The 11,474-nt window shown below is 39.6% G+C and overlaps 1 protein-coding gene across 7 annotated transcripts in view; it reads left to right on the top strand.

Annotated features, from left to right (window-relative positions):
* The first annotated feature begins 403 nt into the window (after positions 1-403).
* The window catches only part of mag (myelin associated glycoprotein), a 31,433-nt gene continuing 20,362 nt past the window's right edge, over positions 404-11,474 (top strand). For 2 of the 7 annotated variants that reach the window (XM_054782032.1, XM_054782031.1), the window contains exon 1: positions 404-508. The gene's annotated coding sequence lies outside the window, so the exon portion shown is untranslated. Of the gene's footprint in view, positions 509-1,993; positions 2,122-11,474 lie in introns of those variants that run through there. The other 5 variants (XM_054782034.1, XM_054782030.1, XM_054782033.1 and 2 more) reach the window with 4 other exon arrangements.

The following is an 11,474-nucleotide window of genomic DNA, read 5'->3' as shown; positions in this document are numbered from 1 at the left end:
AATTACTCCACTACTTCAGCATTCTTCAACCAATTCAGCATCAAATTGTTCAGCACAAATTTAGATTTTTTTTTTTCTTGTTAGAATACAACATTGTCACTTCATTCTTGTGAAACGTCTGCTGATTTTTCCATTTTTGCTGCTGTTCTCTTTAGTTTTCTATGTTTTTAGAATGTGCCGCGGGCCACAAACGGCCCCAGGGCCGCAAGTTGGCCACGCCCCGTGTAGATGTTATTACAACATGGAATAACAGATGTCAGATGGTTCCTACGGGAACGTTTGTAAGACACTCTAATGGAGATATTTACTGTATTTTGCTTTTCTTCTGCTGCCGATTCTTCCTTGAATGAAAAACGTTGCCGTTTCCAAGCTTGTTTGAGGTCTAGAAGCCACAGGGGCGGACCAGCTGACATCACAGTGAGGGAAAGAGAGAGAGAGAGAGCAAAGGATGAAGACGAGAGGACGACTCTCACATCCATCCATCCATCCGTCCCTTCTGGCTGATGAGGTAAGAGCTCTGCCAACGCTCCCTTTCTTTTCATTCCGTTGTGCCTGCTGTACGTTTATTAACAGGGTGGGACGTTTTGGGCGCGAGGCTCCCTGCTGTTCTAACATTGCACATGTCTGGGAAAGTGTTTTGGGGGCTGCATGGAGTCGTACGTCTGTCAAAATGTTGCGTTACTGCTCACGTTGCGCACCTTTTCTCTACCGGGGAGGAGTTTTTCAAACGGCGCTGTCAAATTCTAACTAAAACCAACCAGCAAGTGACTCAAAAGGAGGTGAAGTGACACCTTTTGGCCCCGCTGAGCATTGCAGTGGTCTCTAAACACAAAAGTGTAGAGAAGGTTTTCTCGCACAGATTTTCTCCTGTCAAATGGAGTCCATCCATAGCTTCAAGTCCACAATGGATCCGTTTTTGGTGTTTGTTCTGTCTCAGCTGGGCTTCAGCTCCCCTTAGTATTGAACCAACCAACATGCACGTGTGTTTGTATGCCAACAGGACGCTCATGTCAAAAGATGCTTTTTCCCCAATGGACTTCTGCACAGTAAGAGTGTCTTCTCCTTTGGAGCCCCCCCCCCCCATTATTCCTAGCTGCGACCCCACAGCTACATGCTAAGAGCAAGAGAAAAAAGGGAATTGTTTGGCCTTAAAAAGCCACTCATGTTCCACTTCCCGGGGTTGTGCCGTGTCAGGCCTCCAGGAAACAAAGGGCGCCAGTGTGTGACGGAAGTCGTGTCCCGTCTGGAGGTCTGATGGTACCAGGGCCCCCCAGGACTAGGTGATTTGAGGATGATGCGTTTTTATGAATCAGATTACCTTTTGGCTTGGGGGCGATCATATTTTGACTTTAATCAAATCATTATCTTATCTTCTAATTATTCACTGTACATTAATATTATTTATTTTATAATTCATAAAACTAATGTAATAATAATAAATAACAATACATAGTAATAAGTAACAATAGTATTTTGACTTTAGTCATTTAGGATATTAAAAATGTAATAGTTGTAAAAAATATTTTTATGTGTAATTATTTATTGTCTATTTTAATTATATTTTCATTATTTATTTTATAATTATTTAATCAAATAATTCAATAATGATACAAAAAAAAGACAAAATATGGACTTCTTGTGAAATTACAGCTGATTTTTCCATTTGTGCTGATGTCATAACTTGTCATAACTTGTCTTTGTAGCGCCTTAATAATAATTGGGGGGGTCTGGGCCCTGCATGCTGGACACGTTGGATCATCAACATGATCATACCCCCCCCCCCCCCCCCCCCCCCCCTTTATTAATGATAACCAATGGAAATCAACTCCACAAAGTCAGGAACAAGAGACAAGTCTTCTTTGCAAGGGGACAGAGGAGGGGGGGCGGGGGGGACAGTGTTGGCCTTTGTGCCCCCCCCCACTACGGTGCAGTGAATGTCAGAGGCTGAGGGTGAACAATGCTGCCTCACTGAAGGGGTGATTGTCAGTCGGGGTGGGGGGTGGTGGGCGGCCATTGGGGCTTGGCACAGAGGGTGGCGAGAGGTGGCGACAGGCTGGTGTGTCGGGAAGGCAGCTGGACGTCACATGCAGGTCGGAGGTCGGACGTCAGTCACCGGCTCAGGTAGCCGCCCTTCCGTCTTTGATTAGCGGCTTGGATGACTTGTTTGTTTACTTTTTTTCAAAACAATTTTAACTGTAAAATGATACACCCGCTCATATTGTCACTTACGAGGGCTCAATTGAAAAACAACAATCATCTGCGATTGGGAGAATAAAGTCGTACATTTATGACTTTTTCCCGGCAAATGTATGACTTTTTTTTTGTAAATTTAAATTTTGTAAATTTAAATGATAAAGAAGTCATAAATGTATGACTTATTTATACATTTACCAAAACAGTCATACATTTGAAAGACAAAAAATATCATCATAAAATCATAAATTTACGAGAATAAAGTCATACATTTACAAAGTTTTCTCACAAATTGATGACTTTTTTTTGTGTAAATTTACGAGAATAAAGTAATAAATTTCCAACACTTTTATTTGTAAATTTACAAAAAAAAAGTCAAAAATTTGCCAGAAAAAAGTCATAAAATTCCAACTTTTTTTCTCTCAAATTTCCAACTTGTTTGTACATTTATGACTTTTCTCAAATTTAGTTTTTTTCTTAAATTTTCAACTTTTTCTCCCAAATTGATGACTTTTTTTGTAAATATAGAAGAATAAAGTCATAAATTCACCAGTTTTATTTATAGTTTTTTTAAAGTCATTTTGCAAGAAAAGTTGTACATTTACAACTTTTTTTCTCTGAAATTTGACCTTTTTTGTAAATTTTTTTCTCAAATGTTAAACTTTTTCTTGCAAATTGATGACTTTTTTTTTGTAAATTTACAAGAATAAAGTCATAAATTTACAACACTTTTATTTGTAAATTTACCAAAAAAAGGAAATTTGCAGAAAAAAGTCGTGAAATTCTGTGAAATTTTTTCTCTCAAATTACATTAATGACTTTTTCTCAAATTTACTTTTTCTTGTAAATTTACACTTTTTTCTCCCAAATTTTTGTAAATTTTTTTTGTAAAGTTACGAGAACAAAGTCATCAATTTACAGCATTTTTATTTCTAAATGAAAAAAAGTCATATATTTGCATGAAAATAAGTAATAAATTAATGTGTTTAAAGTTTACAGCAGTTTTATTTCTACATTTACAAAAACAAGTTGGACATTTGCAGGAAAAAAGTCAAAATTTCCAACTTAAAAAAAATTAAACAGTTGTGAATTTACGACTTTATTCTCGTAAATTTACCAAAAAAAGTCATACATTTGTGAGAAAAAGTCCTAAATTTACGAGAAAAAAAGTCATAAATTTGCAAGAAAAACAATCGTAAAATCGCCTTTTTTTCCTGAAAATGTACGACTTTTTTGTAAATTTTTAAATAAAACTGTCGTAAATGAGGGGGCTTTATTTTTGTAGAAAAAAAAAAAGTTGTAAATTTGCAAGAATAAAGTTGTAAATTTACGACTGTTTTAATTATACATTTACAAATAAAGTTGGAAATGTCCTTTTTTTGCCTGTAAATTTACTTTATTCTTTCAAATCTCAGATGATTATTTTCATAGTTTTTTCTAATTCGCCCATTTACTTTGTTGTAGTCACCGGTTGTTGCCATCTTTATTTTTCCAAATGAGTCCTGGTTCTGTTTAGCGCCCACCTTCAGTTCCGAGCGGAAGGCAGAGCTCCCAAATGTTGGAGGAGACCTGCCGTCTCACCATCTGCCCACTGGGCCCACCGTTGCCAGACTCCCTCATATAGATGGATAGACGGACAGATAGATAGATAGATAGATAGACAGATAGATAGATGTATAGATAGATAGATGTATAGATAGATAGATGAATAGACGCTGCTGTCTTGTTCTGCCAAATGAAGCTCTAGTCTTGCTATCGTCACCCTTTGGTAAACACACCTCTTTTATTTGAATGTGTGATCTATTTCTGGAGTTTGGCAGCACACAAACTCATCTTGGTGTCAATAAAACAACACCGAGGAAAGTCGATGCAAGCTGTCGTGGAAAAAAAAGAAATCCTGACTAAACCTTCTCCCAGAACACCAACTACATACAAAAGATACACAATCAAGACTTTCCCAAAAAAACAAATACATGCTTTTCTGATAATCATACGTATTGCAGAAATAAAATAAATCACAGAGCAAGAATGTTAAATCATTCCACAATTAAAATGATACTAAAATAAATTACTTTCTGATGAATGTATGTACAAATATGAAAATAAACTACAATTTAACTAAAAACGATACATACTGTATGTGAATAAAACAATTGGAATAAATCATAAGCAAGAAGTCTGATATGTACACCATATATTAGAGAAATAAAATAAATCAAGTCAATTGGAATTTAATTATGAATTAATTAATTTCTTGTCGTTATTTTAATTACGATAGTTCACATTAATTTAAAATTACTATTTGTTTTTGATCAAATAAATCTGTGTACAAATAAATACTAAAATGAAAAGTAAAATAAAAGCAAACAAAGATGAATTAAAACCAATGTTTAAAATCTGATCAATATGCATACCATATACTGTATAATAGAAGTGAGAAAGGGTATAACTTCATTGTTATGCATGAACACATTAACATCTGTTACAAATCAAACAGTCACATTTTAAATCATTCTAAAAAGTGCCTAACAAATGAATGAAGCATTCAAATCGTGTAAGAAATTCATTTTGTTTCGGATGAAATACGGACGTAGAAATATGAAAATAAAGTAAAATTGTAAAAAATAATACATGAACAAAAATTGAATAATAAACCAAATAAATCTGACAAACAAATGTGTATACCACATGAAAAAGAAATAAAGTAAAAAATTAAACAATTCAAATAATACAAAATAATATTTAAAAACAAATTGTTTCTGATGCAATAAATGGACACAAAGTAAGATAAATAATAAATAAAAAAAAATAATAAATTACCACAAAAAATGGACTTGAAAAAAACACAAAAACTATTTGGAAAAATAAGAAATAAAGCTTTTTACCAACCAATCAGCAAAGTTGGCGTGATATGGATCATGTACGACAGTTCATTCTATTAGGTACGCCTGATGACCAGCGTGGCCACAACACGAAGTTCTTTCACATCCGCTGACTTTCATCACCTTTGTGTTTTCTGTAAATGGTGTGATGTGGTGATGTGTCGCAGGTGTACTTAATAAAGCGGCCACTTGCCTCGTCGTCGTCGCTCGCCGAGCAGACCGTGTGATTGGTTGCTGGCACGGCTCGGTGTTTGTGTGTTGTGCCCAGCGTGTGTGGGAGGGGCGGTGTGGAGTCGTCATGCTTTAAGGACCATCTGCTCTTCTGAGTGCTTTTTAGTGGGAGGGGAGCGGGGGTGTGGGGGTGCTCTGAGCTCACGTCCCGGCCCAGCAGCAAAGTGCAAGCTGTGAACGGGCCTGTTCCGGAAAAATTCCTCCAGTTTGTCCGCGGCACAATGGCCAGTGTGTGTGCGTGTGCGTGTGCGTGTGTGCACGCGTGCACACCATAAGGTCTTCATTCTCTCGCATACCCCCTCCCCCTTTTAAAGGAGATATTGACAATGAAAATGTTCTTCTTGGCACTCGTGTATTTCTTCTTCTTGGACAAAGGAGGAAGATGACGAGGAAGGTCACATAGCTGCACGGCCTACGCCACCAAGTGTGTCAGCGCGCCTTATGCTAACACGCGTGCGCTCAACAGCGCCTTCAGTCCTTTTCTGGCTGGTGCTCCCCCCATGCGCAGTCTTGGGCGCGTTTTTCGGTCAATCTGACTCTAATTTTCCACAGCCCCCCAAAACGCGTATACCAAATTCTACTTTACTGTATTTGTAGCCTTTTTCTTTCACCTCAGATTTGCTCCCAAATGCTGATACTATGTGGGAATGCATAAAGGTAAGATTTGATGAGCTTATTGAGTGCTGATGTGCATATTTGTTATCTGAAAACCAACGTCCAGGCTTGTACTGGTGGATGGTGGCTCTGGATTCATTTAGTGTCATAAATAAGATACATTAGATGGCTGTTAGGGTTGTCACGATTTGGTTTAATAACGTTTCGTATCACGTTTGCCGATACGATTTGAGGACGATATTGGTTCATTTAGAACGATACGATCCGAAATTATTCAGTAACTCCAAAACGATGCAGTAACTTTTTAGCCAAAAATTCAAGCAGTGTGACTGTGGAATAAATACTTGGATACTGACAGCGCAGGTGAAGTTTCCTGGATTCCCCTTGCTTTTGGTAAGGGAATCAGTTATCAATGTTTAATAGTGCTGACATACTAGAACAATAAATGATGAAGAGAGGAAGAGAGGGTGGTATAGCTTGCCGTGATGAATGATTTCCTTTAAATAGTGCCATCCAAACCTGCACTTTCCACCCTAAGGTGAGGGACATCATGCAAATTCCTCAGCAAATGAATTGTGCGCGGTAATACAGCGTTTTCCACAACGTGGGCAAATGAGGCTCTCAAAACAATGTTATAATGACCAAATCATGCCGTCCATGGGACAAACACTATCAAAGCTCATTGTTAAGTCTTACCTGTGAAAGGTTATTCCTGGGATTGGGTTTGGCCGGTAAAACGAGTCGTACACTTCCATGCAGCATCCTTGTTGATGTGCGGCTCAGCGTAAGAAGAAGCAGCGAATCAACTGTTTCACAGGTCCACTACGACTCCCATGACTACCACGTACCTGGATGATGATGACGTCACAGACAGGCAGACTGAATCGAGTAACGTTTAACGTCTTTATCATTAAAAGTGCTAAAAAATACAGCACACATCTACTCTATAAAGCCTTCAGTTCAATCGATTGATATACTGTATATGTCATCCTGACTGGAAACTCGAGAACCCAGATCGATGTAGTTGAATGGCAGGAATATAAATCAATATATCGTGTAGTCAATGAATCGTTACACCTCTATTGGCGATCATGTAAGTATGCTTTACTGATGTGTTGAACAATTTTACTACTAAACTATAGTAAACCTATTACGCTTTTCCTCTTTTCTGACCTATAAATGTTGCTACAATGTTGTATTCTCGTGTTAAATGATGCCAATGCGTCAGATAATGATGTTCACGCATTTGGAAGTGAGCCCTGAAAGCAGTTTTAGACGGCTCTGCACGCTGTGTTCCATTGATGGCAACGCAACCCGGACTTCCTTATATGGACATGCCCAGCGCTCTGCTCTGTTCACGGTGTTAGCACATATCGCTCTCAGGAAATGATTGTTGGGGTGTGTCTAAAGAGGCGAGCATCAGGTACAAGTGGTTGGAGTTGCTGATTCCCGGCCAGCAAGAGAAACATGTGCTCATCTGTCATCAGCACTTCACACGGGACTGTTTTGTGAACATGGGCCGATACGAGGCCGGACTGTTGCCGAAGTCCCACGTCTTTCCAACATTACTTGGTCGTGTCGAAGAGTCAGAAGAGCAAGCTGTAAGTAACAATCATTTATCAGTGTCCTAACTGTTTATTTTGCATAAGTAATCGGGCAAAAGGGGTTCGGCAGCTGTCCGGAAGTCCTCGGGAGCGCTTCGGAGTGTGACCAATCACAGCAGAACGGGCCTACCTGGGTGGAGTAAATTATGCAGACGGTTTGGGCGGGAAGCAGGAAACACTGCAGGAAGAGGTGCAGAGTCTGGAAGATCTAGAAAGCTATCCAGTGCAGCTGCTCTATGAGTCCAGAACTCAGTACAAAGGCCTGAAAATGAGTATAATAAGTCCCCTTTAAACTCAGATAAGACTGAAATAATAGTCCTTGGTTCCCAGCATGATATTACTGCTCTAGATGGTCTTGCACGCACCCCCCACAATACAGTCAGAAATCTTGGTGTCCTTCGATCAGTACCTTTCCTTTAGTTCCCAGTGTCAACAATAGCATTTTTCCATTTACCAAACATAAAGAAAATCTGAAAATTCCTGCTACTGCCAGATGCAGAAAAACGTCTTCATGCTTTTGTGACATCCAGGTGGGCTTATTGTAACTCCCAGTTAATAGCAAATCTTTAAAGACCCTTCAGTTAGTCCAAAATACTGCCGCACGAGTCTTAACCGGAACCACTTTTTTGTTAAGTACGTCATTCCACATGTGTTCATTCATAGTTTTGTTGTGAAAATAAAGAATAATAAATGCCATGTGGCACTGCACACCCACAATTTACAATTACTTGCCACTCCTAGAATTTTGAGAAGTAGAATGGGAGGCCGAGCATTTAGTTATCAGGCTCCTCTGTTATGGAACCATCTCCCCCACTCACTCCGGGGGGCAGTCGCCCTCTCGTTATTTAAAAGTCAACTCAAAACCAACCTCTTTGCTACCCCTGATAGGCTATGTATCAGATAGTATGTTTACATGCAGTCACATGACCCGATCATAACCGGAATATTAGCACTAACCCAGTTGCACACGGCCATGTAAACACCAATAACGCTTTTAAAAAAACGGAATATGCTCTCGCTCGAAGTCAGCTGGGATAGCCTCCAGCATAACCATGACCCTAGTGAGGATAAGCGGCATAAAAAATGGATGGGTGGATGCTCATATTCAAACCCGACCCCTGGGAAACCCCTTTTCTTACCCGAACATTGGGTCACGCATTCGCCTATCGGGATATCCAGATCATTTGTGTTCTGTACTGGAAAGGAACCTTGTGTCTGTGGCAGGAACTACTTGTAAACCTGGGGACGTGCAAAATCCCCCCACCTTTGGAGCCAGGAGGAAACAAGCCACGTGGTTAGTGTGGTGAAAGACGGGAACATTTTGTCTTTTATAGACAGTAGCCAAATCTATCGGAAGGTGAGCGAGAAGTTACGCCAAGCAGGGTTTTTACGAACGCCGGAGCAGATCAAGTGTCGCTGGAAGACGCTGAAAAAGGTGTAGTACAGGGCCATTTCCTATTTCTTCACGTTTTTGAGAAAGTGAGATAGAATAGTGTCAAGTACTGGTGGTGGGTCAGTACCGGCACCAAAGTGCAAACAAAGGTGTTCATTATCCGCCGTGCCGCCGGTGTTGTTGTTGTTTTTGGATACAGGAAGAAGTGGAAACACGTGCGTCGGGACGTTGTCCGTTTGTTTTTTGTTTACGTCACGCAGGTAAACGGGTTATTCCGAATGCTTTAGAAACCGAAATATTGACCTTACCCCGAATATTGACTGCATGTAAACGTAGTGAGAGACACTGCTGTGTTCTGTCCAAGGTTTCTTCCCCAGAGGGAGTTTTTCCTTGCCTCCGTCGCCAAGTGCTTGCTCGTTAGGGGTTTCAACTGGTTCTCTGTTTTCATTTATGAACGTGACCTTCATGTGTAAAGTGCCATGAGATAACCGCTGTTGTGATTTGCCGCGATGTAAATACATTCAATTGAATTGAAGTGAAAGTCTTCCCCGGTGACTGGCTAGCGCACTGCTCATGCTAGCGCTGCTAATGCTATTTACATCCATTGTCGTCCTCCGTCATGCTAAGCTACGGCGCATGCGTGACAGTCCTTCCGCCGGCAGCCCAGGCTGTCACGTTGTTTAGGAGAAGAGGGTGCATGTCTCCACAATCCATTCATCTCAGGATTTATGGCCGCTTCTTATCCATCCATGAGGCTGGTACCCATGCAGACGCATCTCTCGTTTGTCCAGTTGTGGGTTTATCATTCACAGCCCAAAAACATATGACTTGTCTTTCAATATTTTGATAGGCCATAGTCAGTTAACATGACTTATTTAAAAGTAGCTACTGTATATATACTGTAAGTATATCATTGTCAACCCCTATAGATTTAGAGAAAACCCAATTGTTACTCTGAATATGACATGGAATGACTATTCTTGTATTGTTTTCTTCTCAGAGATTTGTTACACAAGTGTAATAAGTAGGATAATAACTTATCCTAGTTTTTATTTTATTTTTTCACCTATTTCTTTTATTTATTGCTTTTATTGTTTTACTTCTTGTTTGAAATATTTGAAATGTCTTTGTTTTTATTTGATTTATTACTTTTTACTGTAGTAATTTGTACTTTTGCTTATTATTTATTGTTTTACTAGTCTGTGCGGCACTTTGGAAACGGTGTTTATAAAATGTGCCATCTAAATAAAGTGGATTGGATTTGATTGAATAATTTCGTAGTTATGGCATAGAACAGTGGCCCCCAACCTTTTTTGACCCACGGACCGGCTTGTGTTCCCACAATGGAGGAGGGGTTCGTACATTATAGTGATGTAATTTATCTTATTTATGCTGTATTGTGTACAAGTAAGACATGAATAAGATCAAATTAAAAGCACAAAATGAATGGTGACCCCCATCCACCAGTTCAAGTGTTTCCAGAGAGATGATGACATGGCTGTTTGACGTGTGTGCTAAAAGGCAGTGCTAGCATGAATTAGCTTAAGACAAATGAGCACATTAGCACTCAATAAGTCATCCAAACTTACCTTCATGCATTCCCACATAGTATCAGCATTTACACCACATATGAGGTGAAAGACAAATGGTAAAAATACAGTAGTAGTCTATCTGTGCGGCATGAGATAAAGTTAGCACACCCACAATGGACATGTGTGAAGTGAGACGGATGTAACAGAGAGAATCCAGCCACTTTTCAAAATAAAACATAAAAAAAAGAAATAGTGGAAATAATTTTTTCTTTCTGTGCGGCCCAGTACCAAATGACCCACGGCCCCGGGGGTTGGGGACCACTGGCATAGAAAACCTGTACACTTTTTAACATTATTAGAGCCCTCAAGACATGACCTAACACCCCTATAGTCACCTTTATATTTGTATTGGCCAACACAGTAGACATCATCAGAGAAAATAAGACATATTAGACATAAATAAGATAACAAACTCACATGTTAGCAGTTCCTTGTTTTTTTTCTGGACAGCGTACTTCCCTGCGGCTTTAAATGGCTTTGCACTCATATTACCCAATTTAGTAGACAGCGTAAAGAGTAAATTAGTAAAAGAATAAAACTCCTGCTCAAGCAGTGCCACAGTAAATGTGTTCCCCAGGGAACCTGATTAAGAGTCTAGTGCAGGGGTCGGCAACCTTTAGCATCAAAAGAGCCATTTTTTTAAAATATAAAACAAAAAATAGTGGCAAAACATTAGTTAGATCATTTAGCCATTCATATGTATTCATCCAGGAAACAGCAATCATGTATTCATTCATTAATTTGAGGAAAGACACGATATAGCAAGGGCTTACTGTAGCACCAAAACAAAAAAACCCTAAGGCGGGGGTGTTACACTCGTGCCACGTAGGGTTTTCTTTCCAGCCGGTCACTGAAGCAGGTGATTTGAGTTTGAGGGAAGGAGCGCATCGCTGACGCCACCTGCTGGAGAAACTGGTTGCAGAGAGAACCTGCCGTGTCTCGGCCCTCCATTGACACGTGTGCC

The sequence above is a fragment of the Dunckerocampus dactyliophorus genome, chromosome 7 (genome assembly GCF_027744805.1).
Source record: "Dunckerocampus dactyliophorus isolate RoL2022-P2 chromosome 7, RoL_Ddac_1.1, whole genome shotgun sequence".
In the NCBI taxonomy this organism is placed as follows: Eukaryota; Metazoa; Chordata; class Actinopteri; order Syngnathiformes; family Syngnathidae; genus Dunckerocampus; species Dunckerocampus dactyliophorus.
The sequence above is the reverse complement of the archived record's forward strand: the minus strand, read 5'-3'. Positions and strand labels throughout refer to the sequence as shown.